We start from the raw sequence: 6000 nt of genomic DNA, 5'->3' as shown, positions 1-6000 counted from the left end.
CTATTTCTATTTGCTTAATGAGAAGCTTTGTTTGAATTGTCAAAAAAAGTAATAAAGAGTAAGTAGAGTGTCGAAATCACGAGGAATGAATCTAATTCCAAAATAGTTAGTTAAACTATTATTTGAGCAAATAAATATTGGATGTTTTTATATTTTAAATTAAACTAACGAAAACAAAAAATACTAAAAGAAATTAACAAGGATAACAAACAATTTAAAATATTGTTTTCGTATGGATTGATGCCTTACAAATCTAAACCATATCAATCAGTTTTAATTGTTACATGCAACGGCGTATAGATCAAAGATACTAATTCACTATTCCTATCTATTGCTAGCCTATTACCCGATTACCCCAAACTGTCCTTACCTGTCACCGCTTACAGAACGATAGAAGATAACCGCCAATTATACCCAAAGCATTAAGAACAAGTTATCCACACATACCGCATAACGCAAACAAGGTAGTCTGACTCATGTTTTATAATTATTAGTTACCTCTTTCGATTAAATTGCTTAAGTTTCCTCCTCACAATTCAATCTAACTTCATGCAATTGTTAGCTACTCAATCACAAGTATTAAACTCAATAACAAAAATTGCAAATAACAAGAAAATATATGTAATTTAGTTTTCAAAATTTAAACCTAGCATGCATACTACTCACAATATTCCAAATCAACTAATTTAGCTAGACATACTTGTTTCAATTAAGCAAATTATTATAATAAATATAATTAAAACAAGAAATAAAAATAAAAATAAAAATACTTGAATAAAAATCTAAAATTATTCGGAACACAAGCCTTCGAATCAAAGTTTCGAAGATTTAGGTCTTGAAATAACTCTAAGGACTAAAACAAAATTAAATTAAGATAAATTGTTTATAAATTAAAAATAATGAAAACTATATAGATTACATAGCTTGAGTCATCTCTATATATAGGGAAAGTCATCGTAAAGGTATCTTGCAAAAAGAATTTTACTTTAAGTCGAAATCCGAGTAGGAATAGGATTTTGGAGTCTTTTAAATCGTATAAAAACCTTTGCCTGATTGTCGACTTTTGGTGCCCGTCAAATCTTTACAACTCGGCAAGGAAGATTGACAGATAACTTCCTTGCCGGATTGTGGACTTTTGGTGCCCGTCAAAAAGGTAACACTCGGCAAGGAAGGTTGACAGATAGCTCCTTTGCCGGGTTGTGAGGTATTGTCAAATTCTTCAGTTTTGCGTAATTCATCAGTTTTGTCAAATTCTGAAACTAGTCAAAATCAAATAACTAGGCAAAAAATTCCATAAAACACCAAATTCTTTCGAACTTCATGGAAACGCTCCAAATCACTCTATAAGCAATACCTACAAAATAAACACCTTCCAAGCATAGTTTCCTAAAAAAATATGAAATATTACTAACAATTATACTTGAAAAGCGCTAAATAAAATATGAGTATCGGCAACAGCTCTTCCAAGAACGGCAGCAGCAACGTTCTTCTCCATGGTGGTGGCAGCAACCAGCAGACCCGACAACGTGGATTTCTTCTCTTCGGCATTGAAATCCAGCAGGTCCGGCAATTCGGTGTTCTTCTTTTCGACAATCTCTTTCAAAATATTCACAAATAAGTAGTACGTTAAGTGGTGAATATAGGTAGTTTTCATTGTAAAAATACTTGACACTTAGTGCATAATATCAATCAAACTTGTGTAATCGACAAGAGCTATGTTTAGAACAACTTTATTTTAATTTCCGCATATTTCAACAAGCAGTGGTATGAGTGCATTCTTCTTATCTCTAAAATGCAATTTTTAGTCTCATATATTTATCGGGAGGGTAATTCAGTAACTGATATCATTGCCAAGCATAACGCTAGTTCTTCAGTATAGTGTTTGTGGGATTCGTCTCCAGAATTTTGTAATAGAGAAATTTCCAATGATCTTAACAAGAACACAGCCTATGAGTTTAACTAAGTTATTGTTATTTCATTGTAACTGCTGATGTCCTAAATTTTGTAGATAGCTCATACCTCTCGTCGCCTCTTTGAGTTTGCTAGGATTTGTTGAGTTTTCGGCACGATTAAAAACTGGTGTATGGTTGAGCATTTTTGTTTTCTAGAGTGGATGAGCTTCTGCATTGTTGTTTCCCGCATGTTCAATTCTACTGCCAGTGGAACTGGAATTTTCTGCATCTATTGGTTTGTTGATTGAAAGTCTCTTCAAACTTTCAAAAAGAGTCAATATGTCCTGAGATATTTTTATTAAAATTAAGAAAAAGATACCTTGCAAGCCTCAAAAAAATAAACTCATATAGGATAAATAAACTCATAAAGAGAGATAATAACAATAAACTAAATAATCCAATGCATTGCAAAATCATTTATTGAATATAAATTTTAAGAAGTTTGAGGCGGGGAGGTAATTTATGGCCAAAAAAAGGCGGAAGACCACCTCGCACATGATACAGTGCTCTTAATGTTTGTGAAGGAAATGGGGTAATTGATTCTGAGGTTATTGAATTTTTGAGTTTTTTCATTTCAGTCATTAAATTATTTTATTTTAATATTTTTCGGCCAAAGATGCTCAGGTGGCAGCCGGAATTTAATTTTTTTTACCTGAAAACTTGCCATATTTGCATAATTTGACCTATAAACTCATTTTTAAAGTGAAATTATATATATGTGATAAATTTTCAAAGTAAAATTAGCAAAATCCGATTGTCACATGTCAATTTCCGGCTGCCACCTAAGTATTTTTGGCCGGAAATACTAAAATGAAAAAAAATGAAAGTTCAATGATCGAAGAGAAAAAAAATAGTTTAGTGACTGAAATGAAAAATCTGGAAAGTTCAGTGATGGTCAGAAACAATTACCCAAGAAAAGGAGACCAAAGAGACTTTACCTTGAAAGAAATATTTTTTTTTTCCACGAGTAGGTTACAAAACACCAAGCTCAAAAAGTTAACAGGTTAAAGGATTCATTCGGCGAAACCTTGCTTTCTCTAATTGCACTAAATTGTGCGCTTCTTTGTTTGTTTCCCGTTTGACCCACTTGAAATGGCAGTGATTGAAGGAGTTAGAAAGTAGCCATATGTCTTGACAGAGTCCCCAAGCTGCTGCAATCAGACATTCACCTGAATTGACGGAGTTGGAAACCTGAACGGCATCTCCTTCAAAGATCACTTTACGCCATCCCTTTTCTTTTGCCCATCTCATTGCCTCCCTCAGAGCCATGAATTCTAGGATGCCAGGGTCCCAGATGCCCCTGAAGGATTTTGCAAAGGATCCAAGTACATTACCCTCTGCGTCTTGAGCCAGGCCCGCCACTGACCCCGATTTTTCTTGCGATAAAGTTCCCCCATCGTAGTTAATTAGCATGAAGTCGTCATGCCTCAGGGGAGGGGCTGAATATTTCCGGTAGTGATTCCTCCTAGGATAAGTAGGTCCTGAATGCCTATTCATGTTGTCCTTTGCTACTTGAGCGTCATCAAATTCTTTCTTTGTTTGGAGGGCATGGAGTCTTGTCTCTTCTACTGACCAAGGAACTGCACCAAAGATTTTCGAGTTCCTTGCCTTCCAAATGGACCATAACGTAAAGGCCATAGCTGTTATCATCCTTGTATCCTCTTCTCTGTAAGCTAGAGATTGGACTATGTTCTTCCAAATTCTATCCAAGGGTTCGTCAGGGAAAGAGTCCGACATCAGAGGGACTTCAGATAGCAACCATACCCTTTGTGCAAACTGGCATTTGAAGAAAAGATGGTGAATGGTTTCCCTTGATTGGCAGTGTGGGCACGTCATCTCCGTCTTCAACCTGAGATTTAAGGCCTCCCCCACCGGAATTCCACGATGGAATGCCTTCCACAGGAAGATTTTGATTTTGTTGGGAATTTGGAGGCTCCAAAAGAGCTGCCAATCCTTCCTGGCTAGGGTTATTGACGAGGCACTGGTTGGGTCCCTATCTTGGATGGACTGGGATTGACTTTGCAGAGCAAGGTAATATCCCGACTTAACCGAGAAATTGCCATCTTTGGTGAGGTGCCAGATGTGTCGGTCCGTAGTGAAGCAGAAGGGGAGTGGCATTGCCAATATAATGTCAGCATCCTCTTGACAAAATAAGGTTCTGATCAACGCCGTTTTCCAACTGTTTTCTACGTCATCTATGAGTGCACTTACGTTTGGAGGGATCATCTGACTTGTCACTCCTGGATTGGGCCGCGGAAGGAAAGGGTACTCCGTGGGTATCCAGGGGTCTATGGTCGTTCTGATGCTAGATCCGTTATTACATTGCCATCGCATCCCTTTTTTTAGTAATTGTATTCCTTTGATAATACTTTGCCAACCCCACGATGGATTCACCCCTCTCGATGCCTCTATCATTGGTGTTGTTCTGAAATATCGCCCCTGCCACAATCGATATAGCAGGCTGTTTGGGTTATGCATAATACGCCAGCTTTGCTTTGCTAGAAGAGCTATGTTAAATGCATGCAAATCCCGAATTCCAAGCCCTCCATCCCATTTGCTCCTGCACATTTTATCCCAGGCTACCCAGTTTATGCATCTGTCCACTTGATTTTGACCCCACCAGAACCTCCGGATGGTCTGATTTATACGGTGGCAGAGAGACCTTGGCAGGAGGAAGCATGACATCGCATAGACTGGGATTGACATCAGAACCGCCTTGATGAGAATTTCCTTCCCTCCTTGGGATAGAAGCTTCTCCTTCCAGCCACTCAGCTTAGCTTGGAGGGAATGAAGCAGGCCTGCGAACGAAATGTTTTTAGACCTGAGTATATGGGCTGGTAATCCTAGATACTTATCCTCTGCTGTCATAAGTGTTAGCTGGAGTTCAGCTAGGGTTCTTTGGATGACTTGGCTTGATGTATTCCTGCTGAAGGTGGCTGCAGATTTTGAAAGGTTGATTATTTGGCCACTGGCATTTCCATAGTCATTGAGTACACGTCGTATAGCCGTATTGGTAGATGGAGATATTTGAGCAAAAAGGAACGAGTCGTCCGCAAAGAATAAATGGTTGATGGTGGGACAATGTCGGTTTAGTTGTATACCTGACAGGTTATTCCTTTCACTTTCTCTTTGGATCAGATGTGAGAGCCCTTCTGCACACAGGACAAACAGCAGCGGAGAAAGAGGGTCGCCCTGTCGGAGTCCTCTGGAGGGGTTGAAGAAATCCTGTTGTTGTCCGTTGATCAGAATTGAGTAGTTTACCGTTGTAATGCATTCCATGATCCACCTGATAAATTTCCCATCAAAGCCCCATGCTAAAAGCATCTGCTTAAGATAGGACCACTCTACCCGGTCGTAGGCTTTACTGATGTCCAATTTGAGGGCCAGGAAATTCTTTTTTCCGGTTGTTTTAGTCTTTAGAAAATGGAGTATTTCATGGGCTGTAAGAATGTTGTCAGCGATAGCTCTGCCCTGGATGAAAGCGTTTTGAGATTGGTCCACTATGTGGGGAAGCACTTTTTGAAGTCTAGCCGTTAGAACTTTTGAGATAATCTTATAGTAGACAGAGCACAGGCTTATTGGTCTGAAGTCCTTGACAGTAAGGGGTGTCTGAACCTTAGGGATGAGGGATATCACCGTATGGTTCATACTTTTTAGAATCTGCCCACCATTGAAGAAATCCATAATGGAGTTGGTGATATCCGAGCCAATAATGGACCAGTATTTGTGGTAGAATGCTGCTGTAAATCCATCAGATCCTGGAGCCTTAGATGGGTGGATAGAAAAAACAGCTTGCTGGATTTCTTCCTTTGAAATTGACCTGGTCAAAGTGGAATTCATTTGGTCTGTCACCCTTGTTGGAAACCCTGCTAGCACTTGATCGATCATGGAGGGGTTAGTGGTAGTGAACAGGTCCCTGAAATAGGAGCAGATTATCGTGTTGATCTCAGCCTGGTTAGAACACCAATTGTTGTCAGAATCTCTAATCCCATGGATGAAATTTCTCTTCTGACGTTGTTTTGTTTTTGCGTGAAAGTATTTTGTGTTT

Source organism: Mercurialis annua, linkage group LG2 (genome assembly GCF_937616625.2).
Source record: "Mercurialis annua linkage group LG2, ddMerAnnu1.2, whole genome shotgun sequence".
Lineage (NCBI taxonomy): Eukaryota > Viridiplantae > Streptophyta > Magnoliopsida > Malpighiales > Euphorbiaceae > Mercurialis > Mercurialis annua.
Note: the sequence above shows the minus strand (reverse complement) of the source record.